Here is a 12,197-nt window from a genome sequence, read left to right on the forward strand (position 1 = left end):
TAGTTTCCTCTTTTTTTTTATTGCCGCCTAGCATTTTGTTGTGTGAATGTTCCAGTTTTTGATGACTGGGAATATTACAGACATTTATGTACTTGTGTGGACATATTTTTATTTCTCTTGGGTGAATATCTAAGAGTGAAATTACTGTGTCTTTGGCAAGTGTACGTTTAACTTGGTGCTGATTGTTTGCGGGAAGATACTTTAACTCGTCACAAAAACTCTGTACCAGAGGAAGGCAGCTCTTCCCTACTTCACAGAGAAGGAAACTAACGCATGAGGAAAGTTTGGTGCTTGACTCAAACTTTTCTGCCTTTAACCTTTGAACTTGCTAAGACTAAGACATAGATATCTGGCATCCATTGCCTTTTTATTTTTTTATGCTTTCTTTCTCTTTGGATCTTTTGTTTTAATGTGAGAATGTAAATTAATTGTTATACAAAATTTAAAAATATAGACATATAAAGAAAAAGGAGCCCCAAATTGTTTGTTTCCTCTGCTCAGAGGGGACCATTGTTCATGATTTTTATATCATTGTGCAGGCTTGTGTCTGTGTGTGTGTGTTTCTTCTTACAAATACAGTTAAGATTGTGTGTAATCTTTTGTGTCTTGATTGCCACATTCAATCATGAAGATCATTTTCCTCACTTCCATCCTGAAGATCTTTTCACAACAGTAAATATATACCTACAACATCCTTTTCAGGGTTTGCTGACTGTTTATATTGATGATGCGGTATGAATGTTTATATTCATGGCACATGGCAATTGGTTATATTCAATTTTGTGCTATTATTAGCAATAATCTTATATTCATTTTTTAACAATTTATTTGTATCTCCACCTATTTGCAAAATGTACTTGTGCATTTTGAGATGAATTGATTTTCAGATTTGCCGTTCTTCAAAAGCATGACTTTGATTTCCTTCCAAGTTACCTTAGCGATGTGGGTGAGGGGATTGGGCTCGCTGTGGAAATGAGAAACAGAACACGTCTGAGTGAAGAAACAGCTCTGTTACATAAGACACTCAGGTGGTAGGTTTTGTCCTTTGTCTCAATTCTTTTTTTTTTTTTTTTTGGATATGAAAAACATCCCTCCTGCCTCACAAAAGAGGAACCTGGAGTAAAAATTTGGCAGCAAAGAGTCTGAGAAGAACAAGTTTCCTTTAACAATGCAACTCCAGAAGTTTCACTTCTCCCTCTTCCTCGTCCCTGCCCAAGTGAGAAAATCTTTTAAAATGCATGGATCCCGTTGAAAAGAACTTCGATATTAGAGTGGGGGTAGAGCTGATGGCAGGGAAGAGCCAATTCAGTAACCCGCCAAAATGACAGCGATAAAAATAATCCAGTTCCTCTCTAAGAGTGGCCATTCCCAAATTGTCTCTGTGTAGTCACATGAACTAAACTTACTCCCCTTGAATTCCCATGGAGAATAACTCTTCTCAAAATTCTCTTTGCCAGAGAAAACAGTAAATAAAAGAGGAGAGGCGGTAGAAGAGATTAATTCACACTTAAAATTATTTGTCCACTCCTGCAGCTTCATTTTCGAAAAAGAATATTTTCAAAGACTTGAGGTAGAAGGAAGTTTAGACCATTTACTTCAGTCTCCTCATTTTATAGATGGGGAAGTAGGTGGAGAATATAATGTTTAGATTTCATTTAGATCTTGTTTTCTTTTCCTCTGAAGGTCTAGTTCTTCAGTTCTGGGTTTATGTAACCCTTTTTGAAAAGAGTTCTTTCCCTACTAACTCCTTGATCGCCATGACTGGACTGGATTTTCTAATAGAAAATTATTTTCTTTCTTCCGGGGTTGTGGTTTCGACCTCTCAGGACTATTTCATTCAAGAAATGATCTGTTGAACTTCCTTCACTTAATCCACTACATTTTTCTCTATCTTTAACATTTCTTGTTTCCTTCCTTACTGTTTTACAGGAAGAAATAGCCTTTTTCCTACAAAGGCAAACTTTTCATATTACTCTTTTTCCCTCTTTTTGTTTCATAATTTTTTAAAAAGATTTTATTTATTTATTTGACAGAGAAAGACACAGCCAGCAAGAGAGGAAAGACAAGCAGGGGGAGTGGGAGAGGAAGAAGCAGGCTCCCAGTGGAGCAGGGAGCCCGATGCAGGGCTCAATCCCAGGACCCTGGGACTATGCCCTGGGCCAAAGGTAGACGCTTAATGACTAGGACACCCAGGCGCCCCCAATTTTTATTTTTTTGAAAAGCAATCCATGTTAATTGAAGTAGAAAGTAGCTGTCAACAGCAATCTCCATCTCAGCAATAATTGTTTGGAAAATATAAAAATAAGGTATAAATCACATTGGCAAGAAAATGCATATAGTATGTAGTAATTAATCAAAGATGCACAAGAGCTATATGAAGAAAAATTAAAACTCTATTAAGGAACACAAGACAACCTGATGTGCCCATTTAATGAATGGAATGATTTAACACTTGTAAAGATATCAATTCTTTTTTAATAAATCAGGTCATTTAAGCTAATTCCGATAAAAATTCAACAAGGCCTTTCCCCCCCAGTTTTATTGAGATATAACTGACATATAAAACTGTATTAGTTTTAGGTTTACAACATAACTTGGTATGTGTATATATTGCAAAATGATTACCATAATAAGTTTTGTCAACATCCATTATCTCATGCAGTTACAATTTTTTTCTTTTGATGAGAACTTTTAAGATCTACTCTTTCAGCAATTTTCAAATAAACAATATAGTATTATTAGCTTCAGTGACCATATTGTACATTACATCTCAGAACTTATTTATCTTATAACTGGAAGTTTGTGCCTTCCAACTACCTTGACCGTGCCCAAGCCATCCTCTAACAGGATCTTTTTAAGCACTCAACAACTGATTCTAGAATCTTCAGGGAAGTATAAAATATAAAATAGCAAGTAATAATAATAAATAAAAATAAAACCAAATGTAGTGGGAGTATTCAAAACCACTCTTCTTAATATTAAAGCCTGTTACCAAGCCATCATATTAAATAATGTCATACAGTCACAAGAACACCAACAAAAGCCCAAATGCAACAGAATAAATAACACAGAACACACACATGGCCACATACATTTATCTACCTGTCTAATATTCTACACAGCATACAACAGAGATAGCATCACCAACCAATGAAGAAAGGATGGATTTTTAGGAGAAAGTAATGAGAAAACTAACAATTTATAGGAAAAAAATATTAGAGTTCTACCTCATATCATATATAATGGTGAGCTCCAGAGGGAGACCAATTAGAGACCAATTGCAAAACCAAACCATAAAATTAGTGGAAAAGCTATAGGCAAAGGTGATAGTAATCTTGGAGTGGAAAAAAAAATGATCTGGTGTTTTGGAGAGTTATTTGGCAGTACTTATGAAAATTAAGTGTGTGACTAGCCTATGGTTTAATAATCCCTTTCCTGGATATCTACCCCTAAGAAATCCTTTCTCTGGTCCATGTAGGGATGTATAAGAGATTGGTCATTGAAATATTTTTTTGTGTTAGTGGAGAGTTGGAGGCAAAGTAGGTATTCATCATTAAGAAAATATATGAGTATAATAGGGGATATGTCCCTACAAGGGACATATTAGAAGCCAATTAGAAGCTATAAGATTAATGTACATATAGTAACACAGATCTTAAACATAGGGTTAAGTAAAAAAAAAAAAGCAGAATGGGAGCTATAGCAAAATGTTTTGTAAATTAAAAAATAACATACAAGGCAATACTATGCATCTTTCAAGGATACTTACATATGCAGTGACACTTATTCAATACATTAAAGAAAAGTTGGGATAGGTAAGCAGATATCAGAGAAAATAGGAGGAGGTGTGACAGACCGTGATGATATTTTGTCTTAAACTGTATGGTGAGCTCCACTCTGCACCTGTGAAGAAATGCACACGTTCACTCACACAAAGAGAATTTATTCATTGAACAAATACTTATTGAGCACCTGCTGGGAACGAAAGAAAACATACCACCCAGATCTCAGCATATAGAAATTACCACTCTTGACATTTTGTACACTAGTACTTTTTCCCCCGCCTCCTTCTGAATCTTTGACTAACAAAAATGATACTTGTCTGCAGAAACACATTTCCCCCTTTGAATGATATCTTTCCCAATGCTATAAAACCTGCTTTTTATATAGGGACCACATCTTCTTAATCCAGTCGTCTGTTGAAGGGCATCTCAGCTCCTTCCCCAATTAACTATTGTAGACAATGCTCCTATGAACATTGGGGTGCATATAGCCCTTCCCTTCACTACGTCTATATCTTTGGGTAAATACTCAGTAGAGAAATTGCTGGATCATAGGGTATCTCAATTTTTAACTTTTAAAGGGACCTCCACGCTGTTTTCCAAAGTGGCTGTACCAACTTGCATTCCCACCAACATTGTAGGAGGGATCCCCTTTCTCCACATCCTCTCCAACATTTGTTGTTTCCTGCCTTGTCAATTTTTGCCACTCTAACTGGCATAAGGTGGTATCTCAATGTGGTTTTGATGTGAATTTCCCTGATGGCTAATGATTTTGAACATTTTTTCATGTGTCTGTTAGCCATTTGTATGTCTTCATTGATAAAGTGTCTGTTCATATCTTCTGCCCATTTTTTGATTTGATTATTTGTTTCCTGTGTATTGAGTTTGAGCAGTTCTTTGTAGATCTTGGATACTAATCTTTTATCTGTAGTGTTATTTGCAAATATCTTCTCCCGTGGTCCATATATACAATGGAATATTACTCAGCCATCAAAAAGAATGATTTCTCAATATTTGCTGCAACATGGATGGGACTGGAGGAGATAATGCTAAGCGAAATAAGTCAAGCAGAGAAAGACAATTATCACATGGTTTCACTCATTTATGGAACATAAGAAGTAGGAAGATCGGTAGGAGAAGAAAGGGAAGAAGAAGGGGGGGGTAAACAGAAGGGGGAATGAACTACGAAAGACTATGGACTCTGGGAAACAAACTGAGGGCTTCAGAGGGGGGGGTGTGGGGGAATGGGATAGGCTGGTGACGGGTATTAAGGAGGGCACGTATTGCATGGTGCACTGGGTGTTATACGAAAGTAATGAATCATGGAACTTTACATCAAAAACCAGGGATGTACTGTATGGTGACTAACATAATATAATAAAAAATTATTATAAAAACAAAACAAAACAAAAAACCTGCTCTTTGCCCATCCTAAAAATAACCCATTCTCTTGACCATCATCGTCTGTCTTTCTGTTTCTTGTGTCAAGACAACATCCTCAAATAGATAACCAAACTTACCTTCACATTCACTTCTCAATGTAGAATGATTACTATTTCTCCCACCCTTCTCTTAGAGCTGTTTTCTCAAGGGCAACCAATGATTTCTTAATTTTAATCAAGTGGTCTTTTCTCTGCTTAAATAAACATTTATTGGGTATATATTTTGATACATAGTCTGACACGAGGTGCCAACACAAGAAGATTCTAGTACAGTCCTTGTGTTCTAGGAGATCTAACACTCCATTTAGAAAATACATATGGACATGGATAACCTTACTATGATGTTCTACTTACAGAGATAAGGTGTGTCCAACTTGCTACCAAAGCTCAAGTGGGACCTTTGAATTCAGGAAGACTTTTTGTAGAAGATTCAGTCTGAGTATTGAAAGATGAACGAGTTAAGTAAAATTAAGGAACCCTGGACAAATGGTTCTCAAACCTAGCTGCACATTTGAGCTTAAAAAAATATTAATGTCTAGGTTCCACCCAAGACCAATAAAATCAAAGTATTTGGGGTAGAACTTGGGCATATTTTTCAGAAGTTTCTCTTGTGGGGGCACCTGGGTGGCTCAGTCACTTAAGTGTCTGCCTATGGCTCAGGGCATGATCCCGGGGTCCTGGGATGGAGCCCCATGTGGGGTGGGGCCTGATCAGTGGGGACTCTGCTTCTCCCTCCCCCTCTGCTCTTCTCCCTCCCCCTGCCCATGCTCTCTTGCTCTCTCAAATAAATAAATTATATATATATATATTTTTTTCTTTCTTTAAAGAAAAGTTTCTCTTGTGATTTTAGGGTGTAACTAAATCTGAGAACTACAGATCTAGACTGATACAGGAGCAAGAGCAAGGATACAGAGGATTAAATGGTAGCCATGCACGTAGTAAGTGTCAGAGCCTCTGACTGTGGACTGTCTCACTTGAATGTTCTTAACCACTCCTCGTTGCTGTTTCCATAAGGCCCAGGTGATATTAGGTTATGTTACATGATGCTGCAGTTAAACAAACAATTTAGTGGTTTAGAACAATAAAATGTTGTTTTTGTTGACTTTCACTGGATGTCATTGGGGGATGGGTTTCTGCTTGATGTCATTCTCTCTCAGGGACCCAGGGTTGTGGAGCTTTCACTATTTAGAGCCAGTTGCTCTGTCAGGGGGAAGGGAAAATAGTGAGTTGCATGCAAATTCGTAGACACCCAGCTACAAATGACCCATGACACTTCTGCCCACAGGCACTGGCCAAATCAAGTCACATGGCCATATCTAACATCACGAGGGTGGGCATGCTACTCCACCATAATCCTGGAAGATAACTGGAATATCTATAGCAATCACCATCACTAAGCCGTATGAAATCAAATTGAACTCAACTGCCCAAAGCAGCCAGTTATATTTATCTGAGTTTCCACAGTATAATATGACCTGAAAATAGTGATTTCTTTATATTTGAGCCAACTAGGATATCCCCAGGGAAGTTGAATGATGTCCTTTTTCATTTTTTACATCTAGTTCTTCCACTTTCAATTTCTTAATCCAAGTTTTGGTTTAGCCAGAAAAACAAGAGTCAGGTTTCCAAGATTTAAGCACTTTCCATTTTATTCAGATGGAAACTCTATTTTATCTTTAGAGAGTAAGATCCATGTAATAGTGACTTTTTGAACCAGTCAGAACATGTATCCACCCAGGCACCATTTCTCCTTTTCTATTTGTGAGGATGACTTCAAAGGCCAATTGACTCATGCCAGCTTCCTCCTATCATTGTTTCCACAGCTTTTAAGTCAAAACAATATCTTCCTAATTCTTTATGATTCCAAAGTACTTGCCCATAAGTGGTCTCATTTAATCCCCAAATCCACTTTATGGTAAAGAGATTATTCAATCCTATTTTACAGATGAAGAAATTGAGGTTCAGGGAGGTGAGGCAAGGTCTCATGGAGATTTCTGAAATATTTGCATCTCCTGACAGCCACCCTAGTCTTCTTTCTTCTTTGTTATTAGTTTATCTCCTTAATGAATCAAAATATTAATTAATTCATTCATTCATTCATTCATTCACTCAACAAGAACTAGTTATCTGTCGGTTGCCTGGCATGGGGCCAGCTGCAGGGTGTGTGTATACATGGTCCCTTGTTCTGGAAGAGTGCTCTCTTAATGAAGATACTGTCTGTTGCTCAACCAACAGCCTTTCCTTCTCTTAATATCCTTCTTTACTTTTTTCAGGAAACCAGCATATTCCACCTCTTGGTCTCAGAGATGCCAGGTCCCTACCCCAAGCTCGGCAGATGGCCCTAATTGTTTTAAAACAGTCATAAATATGTCATAGGATGGATTTGGGAGTTGGCTGGTGGCCTCATTCTAGATAATAAGTTATAAGGGGAAATTTTCTTAGAAGGACTTCCCTTTCCAAATAAAAGTCGAGGAATAATGATGTGAAAGCCACTATGACTCTCCTTTCCCCTTCCCAAAGATGAATTTGATGTTTGGAAGTATATCAGCCCTCCTGTGATCATGTTGTGACCAACCAACATGGGTCTGAGTCCTTGATGATTTTTTTGAATCCCTGGGTTACCTACATCCAGACTTCTTGTTATGAGAGGAGAAAACAAACAAACAAACCCTTCAATGCTTAGACTTCTGCGAATTGGATTTTGTTACTCATAGTTGAATGGATTCCCAAGTGATTCAATGGAATATTTTGGTGACCGGCTCACACACACACTCTTATTCTTATTTGTATTAGAGTTCTCATTTATTGCCTGTCTACCCCAGCCACTTCCGAGGGACTGTACCTCATCCATAGCTCCCATTTCCCAAATTGCAAATGGAATGATTGAGTTCTTCATGGGATCTTTCTCCCCATGGACAAGGCTGATCCTAGGGTAGCCGACTACAGATCTGCCAATGAACTATAGCTTGGGGCCTATCATGAAAAGAGAACTGGAGGGACTGGAGTTCTCATTCAAAAATCTGGAATTTAGATTGGAGGGAATGAATCAGTGAGCTCAGAGAGCTGAGTTGAGGGTCACAGAGAGGATTTGGGGATGGAGTGTATGATATAGACCATGAGCGAGTTGAAATCATGAGGAAGCTGGTCATGGGGAGAGATTCAGAGAATGGCAGAGATACCCAAAAGAAGAGTAGAACAAGTGATGCCTTGGAGATTCCTGGTGGGGTACTGATTCCAGACCATGTGTGCCCTGGTCATGAGTCAGCTCTTCCTTGGGGCAATATTTGCGAACCTCTGTTCTTGTCCTCAAATAAGCTTTAACTAACATACTAGAGAATAACAGCTATATTTTGAGTTAAATTTTAAACATCTTCTAACCCCTCTTTCCTTGTATGTGTAGTGCAAAAGATAATTTTTTTAAAAAGATGTGCTGGGATTATATGTGAACAACACAGTGGTTAGCACACAGCCACAATTTCGTGACTATTAATTTCTTTCTATTTTCCCTAACAACTAGGCTATACAGAAGTAGAATGGACTACTTGGAAGGAAGTACTCAAGCAGAAGTGTGACCACATATATCAAGCTTTGGATTGATGGGTAAATTAGTGATCATTTACTTGCCATTTACCCTCCTAAGATTCCAAGATTCCATGGCTCTCCATGTCTCTGACTGAACCACCTTCTCCAAGTAAACCAGTCTATTTTCCTTGCCTTGTATCAATCCCCACAAGGGAGTGGGTTAAAATGAATGGTTATACCTAAGGCATATGTCTACCCTACTATATGCCAGACTGGATCTGTATAGATTGAAAAAGGGTTTGTTCCACAGACGAAGGGATGCAGAGCAGGTAATGACTAGATATGCCCACTATAATAGGTCATTCTCTCTTTTGTATTCTTCTAACTCTCCTTGAATAATAACTACTTAACAATAACTCATATATGTTGGGGATTCACTATTTGCATGGCACTCTGCTAAATGCTTTCCATAGACCATCTCATTTAGTGCTCACAGCAATCCAAGATGTAGGTACTACTATCTGCATTTTATAGAAGGGTAATTAAGCCCAGAGACATTGGGTAATTTGCTTATAGCCACACAGTTAGTATGTGGTCAAGATGCAACCCAGGTGGTGTTATTTTTCATCCCACAGGAAATCACAAAAAATAAAGAAGCTGATGCAGGGGTATAGAGTGACAGGAAGTTTGCTGAATAGACTCCCATGGTTGACAATAAGCAAGAGAGGCTACCCCTCTACCCCCCAGTAAAAGAACTCAGAAAATAGCTCCCTTCCTAGGTTGAAGTCATTTCCTGACCTAAGAGAATACATAGTCATTACCTGCCAAAGTTGGAGGAGATTTAGAGATCTTACAATTCGTTAGTTCTAGACACATTTTGATGAAAATGCTCCCAGTTGTGGAATTCTTTCTTTTATGGGTTTTACTCTCAAGCTTAGTAATTGTCCATAAAAGATGGATTCCTCTTTGCCCTCAGACACTGCCCTCCTTCACGTGACCTATCAGGCCCTTCATGATCTGTCCCTGGCCTGTGTTCTAGCCTTCTCACTTGGCACTTCCATTTCTTCCTTCCTGATTTGAGATCCAGTCATAGAGAAATTTACACACACACATTAATCATAATCCTCATAACACAACATCGTCTCAGTGTTTTTCTACAATAGCCCTGTTTTTTTCTATTTCTTCATTTGTTCTTTGTGTGTGTGTGTGTGCGTGTGTGTGAACATTTAAGTTCTAGATTTACTTTTTTTTTTTCAAGAGGGAGAGAGGGAGGGGGAAAGTTAGAGGGGAGGGAAAGAGAGAATCTTAAGCAGGCTCCACGCCCAGTGCAGGGCCCACTGTGGGGCTCAATGTCACAATCCTGAGATTGTGATCTGAGTTGAAATCTAGAGTCTGATGCTTAACTGACTGAGCCACCCAGGTACCTCAGTTCTATATTTGCTTTTAAATACTATAATAAAGACCTGTGAAACTGAAATTCTTTGGTTAGTCTAAAATACCTCACTGTTATCACCACTGAGCTTTTACACTCTTTTCACTCTGCCTGAAGTTCTTTCCAGGATACCCCAACCCTCTCCAATGTCCTTGAGGTCTATATTTAAAAAGTGTACCTGATTCTCTTCTTCCACCTTCAAGACTGGGTTAGGAATCTTCTCTCAACCCTCGCATACTGTTCTGTCCTTTCTCTATCACAACGTGCTATGTTGTCTGTTAGCTTGCTTGTTTCCACTAAGGCACTAGCCTGGGAGCTTATTGAGGACAAGAATGGTCTAATGTCCCTGTCTTAGTGTTCAGCACAGTGCATGGCACACAGCGTGAACTCAATATGTAGTTCAAAGGTTGATGAACTCTTTCTGTTAAGACCAGATGATAAGTATCTTTGGCTTTGTGGACCATGTAGTATCTGTTGCGTTTACTCAACTTTGCCATTGAGTGTGAAAGCAACCATAGACAATATGTAAACCTATGGGAATGGTTGTGTTTCAATAAAGATGGGTAGTGGGCTGGATCTTGTCCATGGGCCCCAGTTTGCTGACCCCTGCTATAACTGATGAAGAAATTAATGAATAAAAATGAATGAGTGGGATTACATTTAACCTCATTTACCAGAAAGTGGTAAATCATAAAGAACTCTTTATTAGAAAACCTGGATTCTATTTCCTTCATGTTACTTGTCTTTTATCTTCTCTGGCCTCCAACAGCCTTGTTTTTAAATAGTAATTTAAATAATACCTCCTTTGCTTAAAATTTGAAACTGTCAGGTCTTTAAGAGTAAGATCTATGCCTTATTTGTCTTTATTCCCAGGGCCTAGCAGAATTCCCATACACCTAAAGTATAACAGGTTGACAAGCCACTTGCTGAATAATTGAAAGGTCAGGGTGAAGCAGGTGTTTGGTGAACCAGGTAGCTGGACCAGATAATTGTGTAAACTCTTAATATTGGAAAAACTTTAGTCATCCTGCTGAATTACCACTATATAGAAGTCCTTCTAGGTTTAAGAACATGGGGTCTTTTGATTCCAAATGACTGAAGACCCCACACAAATTGGCTTAAGCTCAATAGAAAATGTATTGGCACATTGATGTGTCTTGTTTCAGGGGTTCAAACTTTGTCAAGGACCAAGGGTTCTCTATTTCTCCAATTACCTTCTGCCTGATTGGTTCTCTCATCAGGCAGTCTTCACCCATTGGTGACATAATGGATATCTTTGGATTCAGGCTCATATCCTCACAGCTGAAAAATCTGTGGAAAATAAGGAGTGTTCCTATCTCTCAAAAGTTCCAGAGAATGTGTCAGGGTTGTGTATCCTTGACTTTATTTGGAACAATTGTTCATCCTTGATCCAAACACCATGGCCATGAATGAAATCAATGCCATCTAAATTGTACTGGCTGAGAATGAGGGAGAACTGGCTCTCCAGACACAAACCTCCATATGCAGAGGAAGGTGGCAAAGACATGAATTACCAAAAACTGCTATGGCCCTCTCTCAAGAATAATATGCTTTAATACAGTAAGACAAATTGAACATCCAGTATCAGGATGTTTGTGAATTCCCTGAAGACTGTTCAGGGACCCTAACCTAGGAAGAGAAGATAACCAAGCCTATTCTCAGTTTCTCTTTCCAGTGTGTGACCCCTTCCAGATACTAAATTATTATTAACATTTGCATTTCTAAAATAAAAGAATATGTGCACTAAGAAAATCTTTGTTTTAGAATAGCTTTGGATTTACAGAAAAATGATGAAGATAGAACAGAGAGTTCCCATACACCCTACACCCAGTTTCTCCTATTGTTAACATCTTACACTGTGTAATAGTATATTTGTAATAATTAATAAACCAATATTAATACAATATTATTAACCAAAGTCCAAAATTCCTTTATTTTCACCTACTGGCCTTTTTCCCTTCCAGGAGCCTATCTAAGATACCACATTACCTTTGGTTG

Source organism: Ailuropoda melanoleuca, chromosome 3, assembly GCF_002007445.2.
Source record: "Ailuropoda melanoleuca isolate Jingjing chromosome 3, ASM200744v2, whole genome shotgun sequence".
Lineage (NCBI taxonomy): Eukaryota > Metazoa > Chordata > Mammalia > Carnivora > Ursidae > Ailuropoda > Ailuropoda melanoleuca.